At 44.3% G+C, this 25,273-nt stretch overlaps 2 long non-coding RNA genes across 3 annotated transcripts; one reads left to right on the forward strand and one right to left on the reverse strand.

The window, feature by feature from the left end:
• Window positions 1–428: 428 nt before the first annotated feature.
• On the forward strand, window positions 429–1,541 carry LOC125499822. Its single transcript, XR_007276831.1, has 2 exons — window positions 429–940; window positions 1,079–1,541. It is a non-coding gene; the product is annotated as an uncharacterized LOC125499822 (long non-coding RNA).
• Window positions 1,542–4,755: 3,214 nt separating this feature from the next.
• Window positions 4,756–11,060, reverse strand: LOC125502284. 2 transcript variants are annotated; one of them, XR_007280181.1, is made up of 3 exons: window positions 5,537–11,060; window positions 5,348–5,406; window positions 4,756–5,278 (listed from the first exon to the last, which is right to left on the reverse strand). It is a non-coding gene; the product is annotated as an uncharacterized LOC125502284 (long non-coding RNA). The 2 variants fall into 2 exon arrangements; XR_007280182.1 differs by having other exon boundaries at window positions 5,500–11,060.
• Window positions 11,061–25,273: the final 14,213 nt, after the last annotated feature.

Raw genomic sequence — 25,273 nt, forward strand, 5'->3', positions numbered from 1 at the left:
TTATTTTCATTTTTCCTCGAGGGCAAGAAGACGTAAGTGCACTGGTGCATGTAATAAGAAGATACAGCCACAAAGGCTGTGTCAGGTACACGCGTCGAAGATCTTACTATGCCAGGAGACTACCGGCGTACAGATATATCCACTTAAGTAGTATACGTAAGTGCGCTTGTGTACCCAACTCACCTATGACTCTCTACATTCGTATGCATGCAACACAAAATTTATCGACACAAAGGGATGCAGCTGACAATAATTGCACCTGTAAATAGATTCGCCTGGTGAACTGCGAGCGCACCGTTGTGTATACATGGAACAGACGTCGTACGTTACGTAAGTACATATGCGTACTGTACGCCACCCCGATGTCGTTTTTGCTGCGTCTGGTTTGTTGCATGGAACAGGTAGAGTGCCGCATACGTAATGAAGATCATAGCTGAGTAACCCCGCTTCGATAAGTAACCTGAAATATTCGAATCATCGATCGCGATTCCATTGATTCGCGTTGTGGACGGTATCACTTATAACGAGTCCGAGTCAGTGAAGCACTTACTCGTGATTTTGGTGTACCAAGAACAGAGAATTGTATATGTATCACATAGAAAGACACCGAGTGTTTCGTGGCGTCGTAAAGCCGTGGCTGCTTTAATACGCCTAACGCCTAGACGCTTTGGTTTCGGAATAAAAGGCATCAATACGCGTCGGGCTTTTCCCTGGGTAAAAGCCTCCGTAGGCGCTGCAGAGACGTCGAAGAGGGAGCACTTCTCGTTCCCGGAAGCCATCGGTGGGCGTGCAATGTGTATAGTCGCGTCTTTTATACGTAGTAAAGTCGATTCGAACTATACATACGTACGGGGACAAACGTTGGGGGGAAAAAAAAAGCAAAAATACGGCAGTGAGTCAGCGGTGAATTATTCAAAACATGAAGAATAAAGAAAACTCGGTGAGTTTAGATGTAATTTTCTTATTTTCCGAATCGTAAAACTCATGCTGGTGAGCAAACATACGGGCATAAACGTAGTCAGCTGTGAGAATGTCATTGACGAAAAGTTCGCGAATTTTTTTGATCGTAAATTTACAGCCTGTGGTAAGGAAATGTCAACCGAAGCTTCAGGCTCGAGAAGCAGAAGTGGCCAATTACTCGACTGGACGTGGAAATACTTGAAAACAGTCGGATAAAAATGAAAAAGGGGAGGGAAAAAAGGCAAAGCAAGGAGGATCGACCGTGGACTAAAATGAATTCTGAAAATTGCGTGCTTTTACGAAATAAAGGTACAGGGGGGAGCTTGAGATCAGAAGATGGTCTGCCAAGAGGCTATTATATGGATCAGTAGCGGGGAATTTCGTAGGCAGTGGGTTGAAGCTAAGCTTGGAGTGTTTAATATGGTTTCAGTGGGAAGCCCAAACAAAGGATTCAATTTATCGAGTTTTCGAAAAATCGAGAGGAACTGAGAATCCATACCAACGATCAACAATCGGCTGTGTTATGTGCGAATAAAGTCAAACTGTGGGAATAATAAAGAGGATTACGATATCATGCAAAACGCTTTGATAATTTGAACTCTGTAGTTACCCGCAGTTAATTTTTTTTTGGTCTTTTTAATTTGAATTTCGAACAAAGAGAGTTAGTTCGTCATTCATTCGCCATACCGGTTGGAAATCAACCTAGCGATCCTTCCGAGACAACAAATCACTGCAATCGTGAATGCGAGGGTGTTGGAGAATAGTTTTATTCATGGTACAACAACTTCTTTCTTTCCGTTAAAGCAAATAGCATTATATTTAATATCTATATAATATGTCTGAGGATCAAGTCCGACAAGAGGCTTTAGTTTTCAAATACTGTTCTCACGATTTTCATTCGGATAACGTCCGTTAACGTGACGCCATTGTGACGCACCTATACGGTACGTGGTGTACGATCGCCATTGTGGGGCAGTTTCTATGGTAGTTTGTTGGCTCGGCGAAATTCATAGCATTGTTCTTCGGACAAAAATATTTTTGCCATCGTCGATAATTATCGAAAGGAATATAATTTATACTAAACAGGCATAAATTAACCCCGCACGATCTATCGCACGTCAGTTTCGGAAGCTTAACAATTATATTCAACACGCCTCGTATTAATCGAGCAGCCCCACAATAGTGTCGCGTCGGAAGGAATATTTAAATTTCATATCGCGCCCCTGAATATCAATGTCCCTCTCACCCCAACGCTTACCAATAATCCACTAATGCCTGTTCTGATATTTTCAAAATCCCCTTGCGGACAAGTTTTGCCCGCAGAATATAAATAGGCTCTGTATTGTTGCCGGGAGGGATTCAGCGAAAATATCTCGAGGTAGGCGAGTCGTAAAGATGATACCAACGTCCGTTAAGTGCAGAACGACTCCACCTCGCATCCGCAGTAGCAGCGGCGGCAGCGGCAGCAGCGGTATAACAACTGAATAACTATCAGCCGTCGCAAGACGCGAGTATGTGAAAAAAAATCTTCAGCCAGACTGCAAGAGCTGTCGACGGTCCCTCATTTTATTCCACACCTTTTATAGCATTTAAGAAAGCTTTGCGTTAATATGATAATTCGAGTCGGTCGCGAGGTGCGGCGCATGAAAGCCGAGATCGAGAGTAGGCCGAACGACGACGAAGGGACGGAAAAACAAAAAGTACTTCGTAAAAATAATTAGCACCTTTCTCGGGGGAAAGACGTCTGTTACTGCTTTATCAGTTCGCCTTTGATCCCACCGTCTAGTCCTTGAAATGCAGGACGCAGGAGCTGCGAACGGTAAAAGAGCCTTTTCTTTCCGCGCCCGGTGACATAACATGTTTTATTCCAAACTCGTGCGGCGTAGCCGAAGGCGCGAAGAAAATACAACGACCATACGAATAAAACATTAACCAATGGACAGACCTCAAGGATGCTTCGGTCGATCGGCTATCTCGGCGGACCGAATCTTCGACTCCGCATCCTCGCTGACAAAATCTCAGCTTCGATTCGCTCGGTAATTAACCGTAGTTGGGCTCCGGTTTGTCATACTGGCCGATAAAGTGATGCTCTTTCTATGCTCCTTCTTCGAGCGCATTTACATCATGGATATTATAAGGTACGTAAGACGAAGGATGTGTTAAGTCGAAGTGGTGGTTCGTTCACCTTTCTTTCTTTTCTATCTCTGAGTACCAGCTGGAGTATATTCCACCCTGTCACGGTTAGAAACAAAAAAGGCCAAGACACGAGGAATAAAGTAAAAGTTGCGGCTCGAATGAAAGGAAACTGGGCTTTATTTACTCGCTTAGGACATAATAAAGATCCCAGATTATCATCAAAACGATAAAACGCTATCGCGTCATTAGGAACAACGAGGCAAGTGAGATGGACGACGAACTATCTGAGAAATGCAAAATACACGGTTTGGCTATTAATTACTTATCTCTGTCAATGTTGCACTATCTGGAAGATCATCTTGACGATTGGATCAAACTATGAATGAAGAAGATTTCACGATCATTTAGTAAAAAGATCAATGATCACGGACCTCGACTTCCAGATTCAATTTTTTTTTCCCTTCTCTTTCCAACAGACCAGTTCAACCCTGTAAACGAACATCACATTCCACTGTACGGAAAATAAAACAGTCGAAAAGAGGAGAAACTATATCTAAATGCCGGAATAACTGGTTGATCGCGTTAGCTGGATATATAAAGAGCGGAGACAGTGCGGAGTGCGACTCGCCCCATATGTGAGAGCCAACAACAAACATTCGCCGCGAGCAACTTGCGTTAAGCGAGGGAGGCTTTTTCTTAAACTCGGTTCACCTAGTTCTAGCACAGATATATTGAACATTCTAGGTAACGGTATAGTTCGATCAATTAACCGTTGGCATCTTTAAACGGAACGTACGTTATCTGACGGGAGTCTATGTATACGCCGCGATGACGTGCTTCGGTCGAGGTTTTTTTTTTTTCTTCGCGCGAAAAAGTAATGAGGACAAAATATATATAAGATGAGAAAGAACGACACTCGAGATTACGAAGTAACAGCCCTAGAACAAGGTTACGTATATATCTGGGTATAATATCTACGACTCGTGCGGGGGAGAATCAGGATCGAGAACGGAAGTCTCGTAGAAGCGAAGGCTGGGTGGGCATTTGCCAAGTTTTCGGACCTCGTCCCGTTGCCGGGCGGACTACACCCATACACCTTTATCAAAAAAAAATATGACGACATTTAGAGAGCTCTTATGATCCTTGTGAAATATCGTTGAGAGAAGTGCGCGGCGTTGGATATTATAAATGGGTCGTGGACCCTTTCGACCAAAAGTCTCCAGCACCTACTGCACGAGGCTTTGTATTTATTGGCGCCATTTTTATCCCGATATAAAAATGTATTCGGGCGTACGTTAGTGGAAATTACTCCATTTTAGCTGGCAGGAAACAAAAATGAATGCTGGGAAATACCAACCCGCTTAAAAGAACGATTTGCAACCACCTACGGATTCGGTTGAACTGTTCGGAGAGACGAATAGAAATCTTTTGTCCTCGACCAACCCGTGCAGAATTTAGCAACGAAAAATTTACAGGACGTGACCGAAAAACCCCAACGTCCCTCCTGTCTCCGTATAAACCTAAAACACGTCGGGCTGAAAAGCGGAAAAAAAGGTACGATCGATGTTGCATGACATTCGAGATCAATTTCGAACAATATTACACGAGGAAAGTCACGTATTCTTGGAAATCATTAGTGATCTTCAGAATTTTATTTTCTTACTCATAATCCAACTTCACCTGGAGCATAAATAACGCTTGACTTATTGATGATTGGGCGAAAAATGGATGGGGAAAAAAGTATACGACAACATCTAGTATAGATTAGGGAAGTAACAATAAGAAAATAAAGAGAGGCAGTAGAGCTCGATAAATATTTTATCACGTTGCGAGCGAGAGCGCGGGCAGCTTTCGCAGATATAGGGGCTTCACCGCGCTGTTTCATCCTCTGGAGCAGAAGCGAGGACCATCCTTCACGATCTCAACCACCTCAACCACCACCGCTCTGCTCACTCCCTTGATACGTTCCGTTGCTCGACCGACCCCAACTTTCTCACCCTCTTATTTTCCCTCATCCAGCCTCTCTTTGTCTTCTCTCGGTCACTGTACTTTTTCTACCTCGTCGTGTTCCTCATAACCAACGTCGCATCCCTCATCGCATTTTCGAGTTTTCGTTCGGTCGTAACGTGGAGCACGTCGCGTTGGTCCACCGAGAGCAGCGGCTGAATGTAGAGAAGAAAAACTGCGAGAGAGATAATTCTAAAATGACAATTGACAAGGCCCTGGGAAGCTGGGTGGGCCTCCTACTTACATTTTGGTTTACCTCGAGCTTTCGCCTCGATACGCCGCAACCTTCTTGCTACTGGTTACCTTCAGATTTAGTAACAACAGGTTTATTATTTTAGGCTTACAAGTACAGGTTTATCATCCGAAGACTCAGCTACAACGACAAGCTACACATACATCTAGCTGACTCCGAACTCCAGAGATTGACACGTACCGTTCTGGACCGCAGGATGCTGTAGTAGAATTTTTCAGCACCCCTCTGCACTCGGCTCTCCGTCAATCGATTCTAATTGCTTCAACCGAGTATGGCATTTCAAATCACTCTGAGTGCTCATACTCCGATTCTGAGAATTCACGTTCCATCACATCGGATGAAAAGTCACATTTTCGTTGAATCGTCTACGGATCTCGAAAATAAGAGATTATTTGCAAAATAAACTAATCTCATTCAATTGATGGCCTCTGATAATATTCAACCAATCATCGTGCAGACGTAGAAAAATCATCTGATGAAATACGAGCTGTCCGTTTATGCGAAAATTTGTATCAACTATGGTGAGAAACCAGCGCGCATCCAGGCGGTCAAATTTATTCTACGAAAATCAAATCGTTTGTGAAACGTAGAAAAGTACATCTGCAGCTTTGAACTTAAATCGTAAAGAAAAATGGTCCAGAAGCTCGCCCATCTTCGCAGTTTTATTTCTCTAATATTCATACGTGTGAAAAAAAAAAGTTCTTCGTGTAGTAAAGGACCGTGCGCAGAGAGCGCAGGGCGGAGGATTGAGAACGGAGGGCAGAGGACTGAGGGCAGATTCCACATGGCGTTCATGGGGGTTGAATTCAGGGGCTCACGGAGCCCGGGACACATTGGGTAGACGCGGGACCACCATAAATAAGAGAAGGGGAAAGCGTTCGTGGAACGGTGGAACACGGACGTGTAACGTAGTCTCGCGTATCGCGCGCCTGTGTGTGTGTGTGTGTGTGTTTCCGTTGTCTACCGAATGTAGAGTAACGCAACGCACCGTGCAACGATGCAGCGTTGGGAAACTAGAGATAAATACACAGCCTCATTTCGGCTTAACTTTAATACTCGCGTTAGGTCAGCCATCGTGCGAGGGGCGGTACGATAAGAAAGATGCCGAGTGAAATGAATTTCGCTTAAGTACGGTCAACAGCCGCTGGTTGTTTAAGTATTAGTAATTAATAAACGCGACGGGGAGAGCGCTTTTACTTTTTTGAAAAATTTAATATCCGCTCCGTGTACCGAAGGGGAGCTGTGCGCAAATTTCGCTGAATGTTGCAAAGGGAAATTGCATCAAAATGAAATTGGCTGCAAGTTTATGGGTAGCGCGATGTGGGCGATATTATTCGTATCCAGATCCGGGTGAATTATGTCGCGGCAGATCAATTTTCGAGGCAAAATGTCGCGCGATAGGTGCAAACGGAATAACGGGCGCGCGGGTTCCGCATCAACTTGAAAAAAATATTAGAACGATTCTGGTGTAAAGAGTTTAGGAGATAAGATAAAAACGGAAATATGTATAAGGGACAGAGAAATGGATACTTGAAACAACGAGATGAGGCATACGAGATGATTGAATATTATGCGTATAGGTATACCTTTTACCTTGCGCGCACCGTAACAACGTTGGGGTGGAAATCTAATAGCCCTTTTACGCCAAGCAATGAAATATTCCCGCTATTTCAATAAAACTTTCCTAATGTGCCGATTAATTCTTATCACGCGTTACTGGTCTACGCAATTTTCATTTTATACTGCGAAAAAACACGGTGATTCAACCCGTGAATACCACGAGGCCAGAAATTCGCTATTCATTGCTAATCGTCTACCTCTATGGGATACCGGAAATTCCGATTTCGTCTTGTATCTCGGCAATCAGAGTTTCGACGGCGAGGCTGGAGAAATGACTCCTGAAGTATGACGAAAATTAGTGAAGTGGAATTTCGAAATTATGAACCAACTGCCGAATTCCTCGGCGCTGACTCGAGTTTGCCGGTGTTGAGGGCGAGTTACATCTAGACTGTACTTCGGACTGTTTTATACTACAATTTTTGACGTAGTATCAAGATAAATAAGAGCGATAGGAAGAAGTCCCCAAGGCAGAAACGAGGAGGTTGTATATATTGCTCGATCACCCGGCAACCAGCGGCAACCACCTACAGCTATCTCCGAAACGTCACCCCGAATTGCTTCTATCCGTTGTCTGATTTTGGCAACCGAAAACGTTTATCTCCCTCCTTCCGTCCTCTGCCCCTTCTGCGTCCCAAAAGTCGTCTCACTGGCTGTATCTTAAGACTGCGAGAAACTGGAATCGGGAAGAGAAAAAGTCGGGGTGTATAAAAAACGTGGGCAGAGCGGGAGGATGAGACAACGCGCAATATTCCTGAGGCGAACGTCTCTCGAATTCTCGGGATTGGATCTTTGCTATGATACAGCGCAAGAGTAATGTCTTCGGCAGAGACCATATCGTCGGGTCTCCCTTACACACGCGTTCTCAGACATTCTTTGTAGTTCCGGTAGAACGTCAAATGCAATATTCCGAAGTTAGCATCAATTTTTTGGCCGCTATGAATCATCTCTCTAATCCGGCTTCTTCACGGCCGATATCCGCGCCGATATGATTCAGGTGTTTTAAAAGGTGAACTCGAAAATGGGGCGCCGGGAGCGAAGAAAATTAATAGCTTTTGCTACCGTCAGAACGTGAAATGGAGAAAAGAGAGACTTGCGATCAATCGAAATCCCGAATTTCAAGAGATTCCGAATCCTCGAAAGATATACTTTTCTACCTCGCAGGAGGTGTTTCTATCGGGAATAAAAGATTACCTTTTACGTCTCCATAAAGTAAGGTTAAATTGTTCCTATAAAGGGGAAGGAATCGTTGCATCGAGTGATTTCCTTTCTACCGCGACACCTCTAACCGTATAATCTCCAAGGAAATCTACCGGACCCGTCCGTCGTACGGGTACCGAAACATACGAATGTGTCCCGCATAAACCTACACCGCGTCGATCGACCGCCTAGGATCGTGTGTAGGAACTTCGCTCGGTCCTCCCCCAACTCTGTCTTTTGACAATCGTTGCATGCATGTGCCTTCATTCATTATTTAGACACGTTATTCCGTGGAACGAGCGGCGCGGGCGGGACGTGTGTAATGCCGACTTGAGTCACGTGTTGGGGAATGCCTCCTGAACTATTTATCGGAGCGCTGCCCTGCTCTGATTTCATTACGATTGTCCTAGTATGTAAGCAACGTATCTGGATTAGGGGTTCTCATTTCGTTCCTACCATTTGTTGAGTTTATCTTTCATTTCCTCTTATAATAGTCTTCGGTTTTCTTTGTTCATTTTTTCTTACTTCGATTATATACTATTTATTGTACTCTGCAGCCACTTCACGTACATAGAAGATTGATCGCGTCTATTTTCTATAACTATAATTGAGTCACTGAGCGACCGTGGATAAAATTCTGTAACGTCGGCTTTTGTGGCTGCATCGGAAATAAAACCTACACTTGAACGTCTTGACGGCAAGAAGAAAGACATTTAGCTTTTGGAAAATCAGCGAATCGGATGGACAGTTTTTTCTGATTCGCAAGAATCCATGTTTCAAACGGACAACCACTGCAGTGTTGATATTTTTTACGGTTCTTGAAGGAGCGGGTTAATATATTACTTCGAATTCTATATGCGGAGGATCCGATAGAGGGATGTGGTGTGGTGGACGGGCAAACGGACAGATATCACAGACGGTTAACGGAGACAGGCACAAAAAGATCTCCATAAATACGCTCACCCGAAGGATTGCTCCTTGTACTCCAGATTACTATCGGCCTGGGAATCGCCTTTTTCGGAAATGGAAGGAAACGGCCCACTTCGATTACCAAAGAGACGTATTGGAGCAGGTGGGACGATGATTTTGGGAAATGTGATTTGGGATTTTACTCGAGAACTTGAGGGTAGGAGCGAAGGGACAAAAATTTCGATCACTCGAAGAGAAAAAAAGAAATACTCCACGCCTAACTTAATCGGTCTGATAGAGATTCTACCTCTTCCGCGAGAAACAAACTCGACTGTTTCCATTTGTCAATTATTTTTTTGTTCATGTGAGCAGTACCATTATCAGTCTAGGTTTCGGACGCCGAAACTACAATTGTTGGAGTTTTAGATGAAAGACAATGATCGGGGGTGGATAATGCGCAATTTGAATGCAACGGAGCGAATTAAGACTAATTGCGAGTCGTTCTTCGGAGGAAGAAATTGGTGTTCTTGAATTCTTCAATACCAATAAAATTTTATACATACCCTTTTCTAAGAGGGGACCGTTAATCGAACTTCGACTCTCAGGGGGGAAAAAAACATAGCTGAGCTCGGTGAAAATTTGGAAAAGTTACAAAAATATGCGGTCAATTCACAAAAGGATTTCTAAAGCAACAAAGGAAAGGTTGTAAAATTTTTCCAGTAGCATAACTCCACATAACGCACGCTTCTGTAGATCGGTAAGGTGATATGGGCTCATAGATGCGTCCGAGTATTAAATTTCCAATCAACCGTTCGAAGGTATTGGGGAGAAAGTTAATAGCAGCTAATAGTCGATTATTAAGAACTAATTACTATTAATACCCTAATCTATATAATTATGGGTGAAGTATGCCTATACACTACTCGATGAACCTATTTCCAGTGGATACGATGGACACCATACGCGAGAAGAATACAAGTAGTTCTCAAAATTCATCCCGATAGGTTTTAATTATTTCTGTACGCCAGATTCCAGATCGTTAATTAAGATTATGGGGGATGAAGCGCGTGAGCTGAATGAAAAACAAAGCAATTAACGCAGATATGTACCGAGTCCGGGTATGGATTCCATTCAGGCAACCAATAAACGAAGGACATCACGTTGTATCCCTGCAGTCGACTGTACCGAGGCAGCAGCTAAATTACCAACGATTCAGAAACAATTGAATGGCCATTTAATCCGCTTCGTTTCCATGAGGATTACCACTTGAACTCAGGTTTTCATTCCTCGTTTACACTCGTGCAGATGCGAAGCAAATCTGAATATTTTTTCGCGAAATATCTTTAAGATCAGTCTCCACGTCGTTTGCCTCGAAATACATTGTGCATATATATACTCAATGTTCATGATTCAGCTTTGAAAATTGTAATTCGATTCTAATCTCGTGTACAATTCTGAAATTTCGTAGGCACAGTGCGAATAATCGTAACAAGCTACGGCACATGAAACTTGATGTTTCTCATTTTTTGTCTCACTCCTATACATAGTTCTGAATTATTGAAATTCTGTTATTCACCCAACGTAGAAATATGATCGTCAAAATTCGCCAGCTTAATCTAGCAAGATATTCTCGCACGGCAAATTTGACTTGTAAAGAAAAAAATTCGGTTCCAAATGTCTCGGTCGGTTTGAAAAGTGAAAAAAATAAGACTATTCTCTGGACCATTTGGATGCGCGTGACCCAAATTTGGTGTATGAATTTTCCCGCAGCTCGTAGCCGTTCTGAAATTTTTGCGAAGAAAGGAAAATTTCGCTTTTACGATCACGGTCGCATCCGCGGATCGGTGTATTTTTTACGCTAGAATAAGTCGTCTCTGAAAAGCTCGCCGCGAATCCCGCCTTCGCGACGCCGTCCACGTCGCGACGAGTCGCCTCGCGAACGTCTCACGCACCCGTAACCGCGAGACGTTTTCTTAGACGCGAGTGGACGCGCCTGTGCTGACGTATTTATAGGACCTGCCATCGTTTACGTACGCGCGGACGCTGAAGGAGCGCACGAGACACGAGCTAGCTGGGTGTGGCAAGCGACCGCGAGTCTTGAGAATCGCGATAAACTCCGTCGCGATTGCATCTCTCTTTGGTCCAGGAGGCTTCGCTACCATAATATATACGCGACAACGAACAGACTCGAATTCAGCAGCAACAGCAACACCGCGAGCTTTCGAATCGCTTCGATCTCTGTTTCAAGCGTAGGTAATGCCAGCGTACCTACCTGCCTGCACTTTGTCTTTTGCCCTTTATTTTTTTTTTTAACCCCTTCAATTTTTCCCACCGTAATCGTAAGCACGTTTCGACATGGGTAATCGATCTAAAAGTCGATCTTAAAATTCAATAAATGCAGGAGATAGCGTCGCTGCGTTGATGACATCGATAAATTACCTCCTTCCACGATTCATCCCGTTGTAATGGTTTTTGATTTATAATCATCAGAAACCACGCATCTGATTATAGTTTATTTTATTATTTTAAACAATGGTCGATGCGATTTCACCTTTTGATATTTTATTACCCTTAATTACTATCTCACGTTAATCGTTGCTCACTTTTCAGCATATGCAAAATTGAAAATGTTCCATCATCAAATTATATGTGAATCGCTCGGAGATATAGGTGATACTTTATGAATCATTTTCGGGATCGTCTACGATTATATTCTGCAACTCGCGCAGGAACGATCTGAAAGACTATTCACGTGTAAGCCTCGAACCCATCGACTGTCCTTTGACTCACCAAAAATTTTGCTACGCTCGGAATCCTCGGATTTGATCAAGATTTTTTTTACCACGAAAATATGCAATGTTGTTCGATAACGCGTATGAAGATGAATCGGATGACCTCACGAAGATGTCAATCAAACCACCCCCTTTGTTCTACGAGAAGATAGACGCCAGAATTATAGTTTCTTGGGATGTGATATCTTTTTGTCTAGATTCCAGAGATACTTCCCCTATTCAATAAACGGGAAAAAACGTCACCGTTCACCGGCGGAAAAAATTCAACAGAAATAAATATCAGTCATGCAGTCACCTGATCAAACGTTGTGCGCACCGTATAACTTGTGTTGCCGCGGAACAAAAATCAAACCACCTCCGCAAAACGATTCCGACTCCACTACTAGGAGACAATGTCCACCCACAGCCATTTAGCACGGGATACCTCACCTCGCACTCTTGCTCGTTGTCAGTCCGATCCTTTACCTTCTGTTATATTCCGTCTTACGTACGTTACCTCGCTCTAAGTGGTCAAGTAAACATGCATATGAATATATGTAATCCCTCGCACGAACCCTGTGACTCATCTCGTACACCGGCGCAGAGAAAGGGGATTCAGATCTCCGTGTATCACGAGTATCAAAGGACGGAACTTCGGCCAGCTGGATTCTGTAGCGCGGGTACATCGAGTCACCGGTGCGATGTCGTGTCCATTCCGCGATCATATCTCCTCCAATTACCGGTCCTGGGCGGGCTTAATGACCGTGGACAGTAGTCGTGGAGTGCTTGCGCGAATTCACAACACAGGCTCGTTTGTCTTTGGACAGCACGGTCGGCACGTTGATTCCGAATACGGGAAAAAAAAGGGAAAAAAACAAAAGTGAGTTAAACGTTGATTTTCTCGCAGTCTCGGAGACAACCACTGACAATAAAATTCGCTCTTGCGGTCGTAGATTTGACTTGCGGCTAAGTGAAGAATTACCCAGAAAATCGTGGTCTTCTTATCTTGAAAATAATGTGGGTATCTATGGCGATGTGCGTGTATAACACCAGAAACGTCACTTCCTGTCGCCGCTTACAAGCGGCTTCGAGCGTTCCGGTTAACTTAGGTCAGTTCGTATTTCCTGGCGTTATAAACGATCGATCTACAGTTCGCTTCATCGACTCTGCCGGCGTCGTTCTAAAAAAAACTCCTACGCCAAAGGGGAGACCGGTAACCCATCCCACACATTGTCGTGTACATTTAACTTTCGCGACACGAGCACTTTGTTTCGCGACGATTCGTGATTTTTCTCGTCCGTTTCGTTCGTATCGATATTTGAAACCGCGCGATCGTTGCCTACGAAAAATAATTAATCGGGAATTAAATTGATCAGCTACTACCAGTTGTGAGAAAACAACTCTCCCTTGATTCGAAATTGTCAGTGGAGCGGTGGGAATACGAAGGCGAAGAATCGTCGAACGGAGATAAGGCGAGAGACCGACCCAGATAACATCCCGCAGACGTCGTGTCTCGAGTAATCTATAATTACTGGCGCCGTGTTATGACAACTGGTAGTCCTCGGGGCGCGAGTCCTTCGTTGTACATAAAATGGCGTTCTCGATTTAAAACAGGTTATCGGAAATCGAGATGTTGGGTGCCCGTATATTCAATTGCTATCTAGATGTCTCTATTCGTTGTTACTCGCTGGTTTACTCGGGACAGAGTCACGCATCCCGGCTGCACCGGTCGTTCGAAAGAGGTCCCTCTTCTTCTCCTGCGAGGGTACTTTTATCCAATCTACAGATACATAAACATAACCAGCTAGGTTACAGGAGGTGCTGTTTTCCGAGCGGTTCACTGCGGAGATGGCATATCGAGCGGGTTTATGGTCCCGACCGAGACCGGTGCTACTCGAACCTTATTACCTAAGATCTCACCCGCACGAGGACTTGTAACTCCGCTTTAACGAACTTACAGAACCGATTCATTTTTCCGCTGAAATTATCTACGTTCATGTTTATTGGATCTCTAATCGATCGCCCGACGACCATCTGAAGAATCTCTGTTAGATATTTGCGAAAATATTCAATCGTTGAGCTCATAAAATATTTTCATATGACGTCCCTCTCATTTTTCCCCCGCAGTGTTATTCCATCACTCTGGAGTCCACGAACAACCTTCATCCGTAGAGATACTCTCCTTCATTTTTGCAATATCTCTCTCTCCTTTAGATTCTCCTCTCCCGTCAGTGCCGGTGCCACTGCAGCATTTGTTCCCCGCATAGCAGGTAGTATTGCACAGGGAAGTTTTCATCCCTCTTTGGGTTGAAATGAACGCCGCAAGTGGGATCACGCATTGTTTCAGCAGTCGTCACTCGCTAGTTCATACGCTGGCGCGCTCGCTAGCTGCTCGAGGCGAAGTTCAGCTGATACGGCATTTTCAGCTGAGCGCATTATGCGGCTCCCGCTGCTTGTTTCGGTTAATAATTAATATGGGAGCCTATTTTTTTACCCCCCTACCTTCCAGCCATCCAAAAATATCCAGACTCCACCGCTATTCCGGATCGGCTTTGCTACGGCGACTGCAGAAAATAATAGGAGCTTAACTATAACGAGAATATTTCTGCTCCCTGTGTATATGTATAGTATATCAACAACGACTACAGGTATACTACTCCACAGAACGACACGATTTCCCGTACCATGAAAATTCTAGGTGAAGAATTTTCACTCACTTATATATGAACATTTATGGATACGGATACCGATGCATCGAAGTTTGGAAATCCGAGAATTTGGAAAAAATCCTGCACTTCTCGCGAGATTTTTAATTTTTAATTAGTCGATTTTTTTTTTTTAATGTGCACCGTGGACTGCGTTAGTTTGTCACACGTTATACAGACGTAATTTAAAATTAATTTTCTTAATTTTTGTCAAACAAAGTCGAAACTCCGAATGATCCGACTTAATTTCATGGAAAATTCATCATGGTATTCAGAGCTGTGGAGCTCGTCGCATGAAATAAGTGGGATTACGTGTACGTTGCTGCTAATGTATTTGAATTTACTTGGAGCTGTCTTGCCGCGTTATTGCTCGATCGTTATCTAGGCAATCTTACCGCGCTATTTAGAGAGTAAGATGCCTAGCTACGGTAGGTACGGAATAAGTAGCGTATATTAACGGCGAGCTGAAAACGTGTATTACCGCAATTTCGTGACACAGGTAATTATCGAAGGCTAGCAAGCAAAGCGCGATGTTGTTTAGAGTATGCCAATAGGACGCGGCACGTATATATGTATATTTATCGGTAAATATGCAATGCAACGACGCGATATGTTCTCCGTTCACGTAATTACGCGAATATATTAAATGGCAACGATATCAGATATGGGGATTATAAATTGCATTAGGAACGACTCATTACAGCTTTATCAACGGTGTCTCGCATAATTCTTGAAACTACAAGCTACAATTTCAATCGTAAATTTTCTCCGCCGAAAACAAGAATTTCGTAATAGTAATTATTGGCTCGTTCGATCGAAACGAACATCGATAATAATTTAGGCAGCAGTTGACCTCGGGTGAATCGGTGGCGCTCGAAAGCTCACCGGGATAATAATTGTTCGTTGACTGAGAAACTGGAGTAAATAGGTCACAGTTTCGTTAGGTACTTCGAGGAATATAAGAAAGCGTTAAACCGGGTTATGGAAAGCCCACGTGTGACGCTGCGGGAAGAGCATTTCGAGAGTACACCAGGTTATTGGAAGTATAATATATGCAAGTATGATAGCGACGGTTCATGTACTCCGGAATAAAGGAGCGGTGTTGTTACCAAGGAGTTTGCTAGCTGGAAATAGTTTAGAAGTTTGGCAGGAAAATAACTGCAGTAGGAGAGCTCCAGCTGAGTTTACGAAATGCGAGATAGAAGAGGTTTATGTTTGGGTGCGGAGGGTTTCTGCTAAGGGTGCTGCAGCATGCGCCGCTTGTTCCAAGAGAACAATAAAGGACAAAGCTGCAGGGCGCCGTCTTTGTCTCTGTGCATTCCGAGCTGAGCGTAAGCTTCGTTTTATTGTAGTGTAGGTATTGAATAATGGGGATAAACGTCCGTCCGTCTATCTTGGGAGGGATAAAATTGACGGAAAAACCCGGTGTTACCCTCCCCCGGGGTATCTCACATCGTGAAGAGCAGCAGACTGCGCAAGTATTAAAAATCGCCGACTTCTCCTAGTGATCAGCGATACGTTCCGCGCCCCGACGTACCTTCGCGATAATCAGATCACATTGACGACAAAACTGCCGCAGAAATATTTTCTCACGCATTATTTTATCGATCGCGAATTCGAAAGGGCCGCAGGTAGCTGTCTCTCCCGACGAATTGAATTCAGTTGGGAAAATTCCGTTGGCAGCTTGTTTGAATTTTCTTCGACGATCGAGTTAACGTCAGCTTTTTCTCACACTCGTAAGAAAACGGTCACAATTTCACGGCTTTCTAGAAATTTTTCTCGAAACTCCCACGTTTGGCGGGCTTGCGGACGTGATGCGTTTCGAGATCACATTTTTTCTCGCTTCGGAATGGAGAAAAAAAAAGCGCACGATTCATTCCAGACGAGGCGTAAAATAAATCCATATTCAAGGAACACGATGGAATAAGTTTCTGCGTTTTTTTTCTGATTCGATAGTGGGAGTTGAGATAAATTATTTGGCATTGCGTAATATTTACATAAATTAAACAAGATTGATGAGTTGTAAAGGTGCGTTAAAATAGCTGCGGCGGTGAGTAACAATGAACACATTATTGCCGTGACTGCATCAGCGGCAACTCGGTGCTCGGACTCCGACGGCGTGTGCAACACCAACCGGCAGCTAGCTGAGAGCCGTCCTTGCAGGATATAAGTCTGACTATGGTCGAGCAAAATGGATATACCGGTCATAATTCATATACTTGTGTGGGTAAATCGTATAGCTACGTTGTACACACGCCTATGCCCTGCAGCGGCTTAACGACTGAGGAAGGGTTGTGGTTCGTGGTTCTAGGAGCAGATTGAGATCGCCGGTCATGTTCCATCTACGAGGAGGGCTGCAATTATTTTGCGGTTAGAAACAACTTGCGCCTCTGTTCCCTGAAATTAATTAAACTTCATCTGACTTTTTAGGGTCGTTCGCACTGTTCCGCGTTACACGCGGTTAAGGGAAGCGCTCGTGTATCGGATGAGATATTTTGAGGCGATTCTACAATATCATCGAGAGTTTAACAAGATGTACGTTAATGTGATTCACGCATCATGGAAGAACAGATCCTTCGGAAGGGTGACGGAATTTAAACCGACACTACCTGGCTGTAGAACAAGTTTGAATGAATGTGGATTTTAACGTGTGGTAGATATATTCGACGCTATAAATATGAAAACCTGTACCTAAGGCGCTCTTTATACGCTCACTTGACTCGGTGCCATTTGATGTTAAGTTACTTTCTTCAGCGCGAAACGAGCATGCGAAAAAGGGAACTCGCCGCAAAAGCGCCAAGGCGAATGCGGCAACATGTGGGAAAAAAAAAAATTTTCGATAGGGTATGGATCGGTGGATACGGGATTGTGAACAGAAAGCATCTGCGCGCTGTCACGAAATAAAATATTTCTTGGGGGGTATGAAACTCGAGGGTGAATTATTTCGGAAATGTGCGAAAGTAATGAAAAAAACACCATCCCACGAACCCGTCCAACCCGAGTATGACTACCATACCCGCTACCTCCTACCTGTAAATTTCAGTGATCGATAGTTCTGGGAGGCGCGAAAATTAAAAAAGAAGTAAAAAATAAATAACCAAACCTAATCGTTTAATACGAAATGCATTTACATGATATGCGTCGTAAAGGTTGTTGAATGCTCCTCAATAGGGACTGTACCGTTAAAATAATGAATTTGAGAAGAAAATTGCCAGAATCTATCTTTCAAACCTCACATACTTTTGATCGAGCAAACGATGCGGGTAATGATTATTCGCGACAAGTATCCCGAATGATTCGAATCTACAATTGAATAAAATTGTTCGGTCGCTGAGAATAAACCTCTCCGGTGTCCTATTGGGATGTTTTATCCGAGTCTCCTCGCATGAGTCGCCAACAAATTAAACAGAGTTAATTGCATCAGATATGAATTTCACGTGATATATCGTGAATAATCGTACCTACCCGAAGTGACTGAAAATGAATGAGATAAGGAGCGTGTGTAGGGAACTTGTTCGTCCCACGTACGGGCGAGGAGCGAAATGAGAATTACAGGAGGTGGTAATCAGGCGTATAAATTTAATCGCCCCTATCTTCGGACAACGTATCTACCTACCTACAATTATCGGTAGCTGCGAGAGGAACGCAAGAAATGCGGTAAGTCGTTTAGAACTATTCAGTATCGTACTTACTCTTAATGAGGACGTCGTTGAATCATTTAGCACCCAAGTAGTAGTCTCCGCGGAAACTTTGTAAATCCGTGACATGAAGCGAAGCTCCTTAGACTTCTCGAGGGTCTAAGATCTCCAATTAATTATAGTTGTTAATTAGTCGAGACTGAGTTGAGTTGTATTGGCTTGCGCCCTCTCTCTCTCTCTTTCTTCCCCTCTATTCTATACTCATCGGTATCTCGCTCTCACCAAGAGGTACGCAAGTTTCAAGCATCGAGCTTCGAGAGTCAAACGCACCTGAAAGCTCGTAGGTCCGTACCTGAAACTATCGAACGGATATTCGTGCGACATTTCATCCAGGACACGCGTATAACCCTCGTTGGCACTCGTCTACTCGGCTAACGAGCGACGACCGCTTATCGTTCTCGGCTAATTGGTCAACGTTGCAACAGGTTTGTTTACTACCGATGAGAAATGTGTAGCCAACTGTCAACTCACGGTGACTCTATAACCCTCCAATTCATATCGGTCTCACGACATTCGGCTAACTTATTTCGCATCTCATCCTCGAACGAAGCGAAAGGTGCGATTATCAGCCGCGAATAAATTGCCCACCGTCAAATTATCACCGCTCGAACAACGTCGACCATAATATCATTTCGATTTCTCGTCGAATATTTCTGCGCTGGAATTTTCTCTGAATATAACACGCGCTGGAATGAAAAAGTCCCTTCGAGAACGAAGTACGGGAAACACCCCCGTCAGGAAGTATATCGTTTGGGCGGTTGTGAGAGATAGCCAAGTTGACGCGAAGTCGACCAAACCAGTAACATAATTTGCGTTCGACCTCGCCGCGCGTCGTGCGTCGGTGTTCAAAAAAGATAGCGTGTGCTTCGGAATCGACCGAGAACATTATTATTTATGCGCATACTCTCCTTTGATCCAGTATTTACTAATGAAGTAACAAATCACGTTCGTGGGTCGGGTTGAAGCATCGGACCATCCGAATCCGTTCGTCTTTCGCTTCCTTTCTCCGTTCACCGTTCGTCGGTCGAACCCGAATTATATGCATCCACATTTTATGTTCGCCTTCTCGTAATAATACCGGGGCTCCTAAATCACGGGACAATGTAACGCGTTCGAGAAAGTGCGTGCGACAGCCTCCGCAAGAAGCGGAGTGGATGGGGGGGACCCACGGTCTGCATATATCATAGAGAGAACCCGTCACCCCGCACGCATACATCATGCGGCTGCAGTCGGTGTAGGAGTTGCGTACGTCCGCGTTCGCGCTACCAGCCACTGCTCGATAGCGAAAGATACGAATACACGCCGAGACGAGCCACTCGAACAACTATTCGTTCCTGCACCTCCCAGATATATATATGCCGTTCTCCACTTATTTGAATTTGAACGGTTCGGACCACTCCTGTTCTCGCAACCAGCGCCAATTACATGGGCGTGAAAAAATTATCGTTGCTGAGATTTTAATGAGAAATATTGACGAGTCGGCGAAGAATTACGTTGGACCGTGATTGTAGCAAACCGCAGGTGTCATGCTGAATCGTGATACCAACGATAGGTGTCTTGGGTCGGACAGTGTTTCGTATCCATTACTCCTCGAGCACCTCCGACAGGAGTTGATACGCGTTGGTTATTGAAGATTGTTCGTTCGTTTGACAGGTACACGCGGGCATATGCGTTTTATAAATCACAGGGTCAGCTTATGTGCCACGTGCACTTATGGTAGGGTAGACAAGAGCCAACTCCTTCTACCGCGGAACAAAGCAAAGACAATCTTCAGCTTGGCGCCAAACGCCTCGAGCGGTGAGAACTAGTAGCGTTCCGAGACTCGATCGGATATTGGGTTTACTATTGTGAAATATTTCAAGAATCGGACGGAACTCTTCGCTCGGATATATCACGAAAAATTCGAGCGAGAAAATATATGACGATAATTAATTCGTGTTTCCAGGCTGATCGTCGACTCGCCAGCTAAATTGGTCAACGTTTAGTTAAAACAAGTACGACGTATAGTCATTGGCGAAGTCTTGAGAGCCTCTCGAGTATTCATTTGCAAGAATTACGTTCCTAGACGAGCAAAGTCCTCTTTTCCAGTTAATTCTTCGTTAAGAATAGATTGAACAGGAAATAATTAATGCAGATGTGGGTCGTCAGCGCAAATGGTCGCCTCTGATTGAGTGCATTATACTTTGCATTTTGCCTCGCCTCGGGTCAAACCAGCGTCGGTTTGTACGCGGCAGAGACCCCATCGTCGGAATGACACGGCTTCTATGCGAATAGCTCGTCTCTTCTGTGTGAAGGATGGACCGAGAACGGTAGAGTGACGTGCGGAGAAGGAGAAAGACGCTTCCGTGAACAGTCTAGCAACAAGCTGCTCCTAATCGCGTTATAATGAGTCCGCTCTCGGCAGCTTTCGAAACAGCCTGAAAGCAAATTCTGGTCGATTTCAGACACCGTCTCGGTGCTGAAAAGAAAAAAAATGACGAAAAACCATTAGGTGATATTTCAAAATTGTAACGGCGGTTTTTAAGCCGAAAGCTTCGATCGATCATCGATCTGTTATAATCGTTAACAACGCACAATGAAAATAATACGAGAGAAACTATGCGATCTAATTGTGTGAGTAACAATTTTTCTGGCGCCCAGGGGACCATTTAGCGAACGAGAGATGAACGATATCGATAAAACACCATCTGGGATTTGATAAGCTTTCCTATAGACGAGCGGCTCTGTGTACGGAATCTGTTAGCCTCTGTCCACCGAAGGATATCTCAGGACCATATTCTCAGGGTCATCAAAGACTATTATACAATCGATGCGACGGCCTTATTACTCGACAATATTGTAGGCAGCCCGTTTCTGTGGCAACTTTGTCGACGCGAAGTACCATCGACAATGCGCTTAAAACCCTTTGGTTCGCATTGACGAGTCCTTTGTCGATTGAAAAACAGCAGGTCCTGGTTGAAGTCTGACAGCACGGAGTTCTTTGTAGAGCTGCTTTTCATACGGTGACGGGTACAATGAAGGATGCAGCTTTTGTTGTTAAAAAATATTCACAATGTGCAACACGCTCCGTACCAACACTAACGTATAGTAACGTATTGAATGGATCAACGCAATACCGGTAGTACGGCAATCGAACTACTGGGATAAGTGAGCGTTTTTAATATTCTTACGGGACCGGTGAAAGAGCGAATAGATGGGCGGGCCACGTGCCGCCTTCGAACTGAAGTATCTTTCAATTACGATGTAGCGATTCTAGGGAGAGAACAATTTATAACAGTGAAAATTGAAGATATTCCGAAAGCACTAGTCTGGAACTTTGAAATACTTTGAAGAGGTGGGAATTTTCTCGGACACTGTGCGGCGGCATTGCCCGTTCGATTATCGGCTGTGTAGCGGTTTTTTAATGGACTCCAGAGGGTGTGCAACTGCGCGTGAGCGTCATGTAGTTTCCTTGTATATTCAATACATGAAAAACGATATACGTATGTATATGGGTACAAGGGGAAGTTCGTATAAACGCGGCTTTTTCTTCCCATCCTTTCCCTTTGCCATCTACCTATGTGTACGTCCATACGCGGAGGGTGGCTGCAAAGGCGTGGGCGTGGTTCTTCAGTTTTCACCATTGATTCGAGTTAGTCAATCGAAGGGCAGGCGATAGGGGTGACGCGTGGACGTCCCGACAAAGGGCAAGACGGACAAAGAGCTTTGTTTTTCAAATTGGGTGTTGACGCTATCAAAGGGGATGACACAACGCGCCATTGAAATCCAATTTGATTGGTGTTCTCTCCCGTCGTCATTTAAATTGGATATCCTAATAGAGAAATTTATACCACCACTCTTTTTCGCCAGCCGACCGTAGGTGTATGTACAGGTGTGAAAGGACTCGAGCGAAACGGTAGGTAGTTCGGAAATAAACTCGGTCTATTTTCACCTGTAAAACGACCATCTAATAATTGGAATCCTAGCCTCTCCACTCGCATAGGTTCGGTGGAATTTCCACCGTTCATCGGTTTTTTGCTCTTGCACTTTAACACAGGCTACAATATCTCCCGGGCGCAGACCACAGCCATTTTCTTTGTCGAGCGGCCAAGGGTACCAGCCGGCAACTACCCTTTATAATCCTAAAAAATGGTGCACAACCGTAATTCATTGGCGCCAGCGCGTGGTGGCGGAGGTTACCCTTTATAAATACTATGATTTATTTATCGTATTGGTTCTGTTAATAGTGATTTGTGGCACCGGCTGTGCACCGCCGCGAGTGGAAAAGCTTGGCGGCGTGGGAGGATGTAGATTACGCTACAAACCTTGCTATAGACAATCGACATAGCTTTCCCAAGGTCAAATTCCGAGGGGCGGTCACATTCACCAATTTATCATTTAGCGAGTAAAATATTTTTTCTAATATTTCAGGCTTGTAACTCTCGCGTATCGCGGACGAGGCGAAAATTGCGCAAAAGTGTGCACGAGGGTAGTCACATTATTCTCGACGTGGTTAGCAAGTGGATATTTTTTTGTTTCGTCGTTCGTGTCTTCGTGACAAGGGGATCGAGTGTAGGTACGCCCGGTAAGACATACTGCAACGCGGCTGCAGATGGAATGTTCAAACAGAGGATGAAGGCAAAGAGGTACCTGAGCGGTGGTGGCTTATTTGATTTATCATTAATGAAATGAAGGTGCGTCCCGCCAGAGTCCACACGCTAGCGGAGCCAAGTTAAACACGCGACAGGCTCTGCACTTCGCGATGTCCTCTTCGTTGTTCGGTCCAAGCTGTCGGCACGTTATTTCCAGTTTTCACAAAACCCATACTCCGCTCGGTCGAGAAATTCCCAGAGCATCGATGCTTTTCCAAAAATGGTGATCGTCGCTGAAATCGACAAAGTGATGTAACATCGCGTTGATTGGAAGTTTTACTGTTTGTATTCCAAGTCACGGAGATTCGATTTTCCCGAGGCACTGGAAGGTTCCGTTGAATTAAGTACGGTGCCACGATTTCACGTTTACATTCTCGATCCGAACGTCTGTGGTAACTGTACGAGCCCTATCGCCGGTGGACTGGTCGAAGCCAGCCGACTCGAACCGGTATATAATAGACTTGGGACAATACTAATCGCATCAATCCACTGGCCGTCGTACGCGGCAACGTATCTCGCTCCATGGATATGCGACGTAGACTAAGAGCGATATGCCACCCCGAACACAAACGAACGGACCGGACGGTTTGGACGGATGGACAGTACGACGGGGTAATCCAGATCGGGGGCCACGCTCCGATCGACTCACAAAGCTGACTCCATCTTCTGTCTATCGAGATTATCGTGCCTGAACTGACCCAACGATGGGTGCTGTAGGTGTACGTGTGAACAGTGTAGGTCAATACCAATCGCCGAGTGCTAAATAGATGCAATTCGATGCTAAGTAACGCCGAAGACACGATAATGGGAGAAGAAAAATTGTCCACAACCGTCGGACAGTAGATGAAGATTATTTTTATGAAAAGTCGAATGAGATTGGAATTGGAGTTGGATTGGAAGTAAATTGCCGGTATTCATAATAGGACATTGAATTCACTAGCAGCTCGGTACTCGAGAGAAGTGACTGAAACGTTCTCGTCAATTACCATTGGTTTCTCGTTAACGTAATTTTTAGTGAAATGAGATAAAGTTACGGGCCCGGTAAAGAGTGTGCTAATTAGCAAATTGCAGAAGTATGTTTTCATCGAGGTAATGGAGTCTGAACACCGAAAGACCGGCGGAGGGAGGGAGGGGGGAGGCGTCGGCAAATACTTCTTAATCCGCGGATGAAAGCGCGAGGTGAAGGCATCAACAAAGAGAACACTGGCAGAGGCTAACTCAATTTCAGTTTCCCCTTACAGATAATTTGAATAATTCATTGAAAATATTCATCGTGTGTCATCGGCAGAAAAATTAATCAAGAATCGATTATATCGGGTCGAGGGAGAGGGGACGGGAATGAAAGGGACGATGGCCCTGAATCACCCCGGAGCACCCGGTCCTTCTCGCGAGATTGTACATCTCCGTCCATCGATCAATGAATAGTAATTGAAGGTGGAGATGGAAAATTTGAAATCTATTTCCGAATGAGCAGTCCCTAATTTCACGCCGAATTGGCAATTATGTACCGAAGGAGCCGGTCAGGAAATTTGAAATTTGATTACGCCGATCGGTTTCAATCTTTGAGAGTGGTACATCTCACGCGCAGCGAAAAAAAGCACCGTGCAGAATTTTTCAACCTTTTCGTACAGACGTTTACCCTCCAGTCAATCCTTGGTTCGAACTGTACGGATTCAAATTTTTTATTTCCTTCCACTCTGTTACAGAGAAAAATATAAAATGGTCAAGTTCCATCGTTTTGAGCATCTTCACATGTAGGTTCCATTTTGTATTGTATGTACGCGTCTAACATTATTCCAAAACTTTGAGAAATTCGCTATGCTGTTGTGCAATAACTAGCGTACAGACGATACGATGTAACAATGTAGTATTACAGAGCAGTTGAATCCCCTATGCGGATGTGATTAGCACTGACAAACTGCAAGCAGATACGCCGAGAACCAGCAGGTGGCTAATCCGAGCCACGTGTCTCGTAACTATCACGTTGATACGTGTCACAAAAAGTGAAAATAATTTAGTATGGCACACCTATTTCACAACCGTTGATATCCGATCGGTGAAATTCAATCTATAAGTGGCCGTCGAATTTCAGTAAGATTTACAATTAGACAAGGGTACTCGTGCGCGAAAGGTAGTACCGGTGTCCGGTGAGCTGATTACTCCGTTCTCATAGATCAAAAGCATTCCATCAGCGGATTATATGCCGCGTGCTTTTAAAAATTGCGAAACATGGAGGGAAACTTATCAAAGGTATAACGCCGGCGCTGATTCTGCTGAGCTCAGCCACACCAAAGCGAAATTTCATAAAGAAAATGAGGTCAAAACCGTGGCGATGATAGCAGTTACGATATTAAGGTATATTATGGTTGTGTCTTTCAAAAGTCAC

This window comes from Athalia rosae, chromosome 1 (assembly GCF_917208135.1).
Source record: "Athalia rosae chromosome 1, iyAthRosa1.1, whole genome shotgun sequence".
Classification (NCBI taxonomy): Eukaryota; Metazoa; Arthropoda; class Insecta; order Hymenoptera; family Athaliidae; genus Athalia; species Athalia rosae.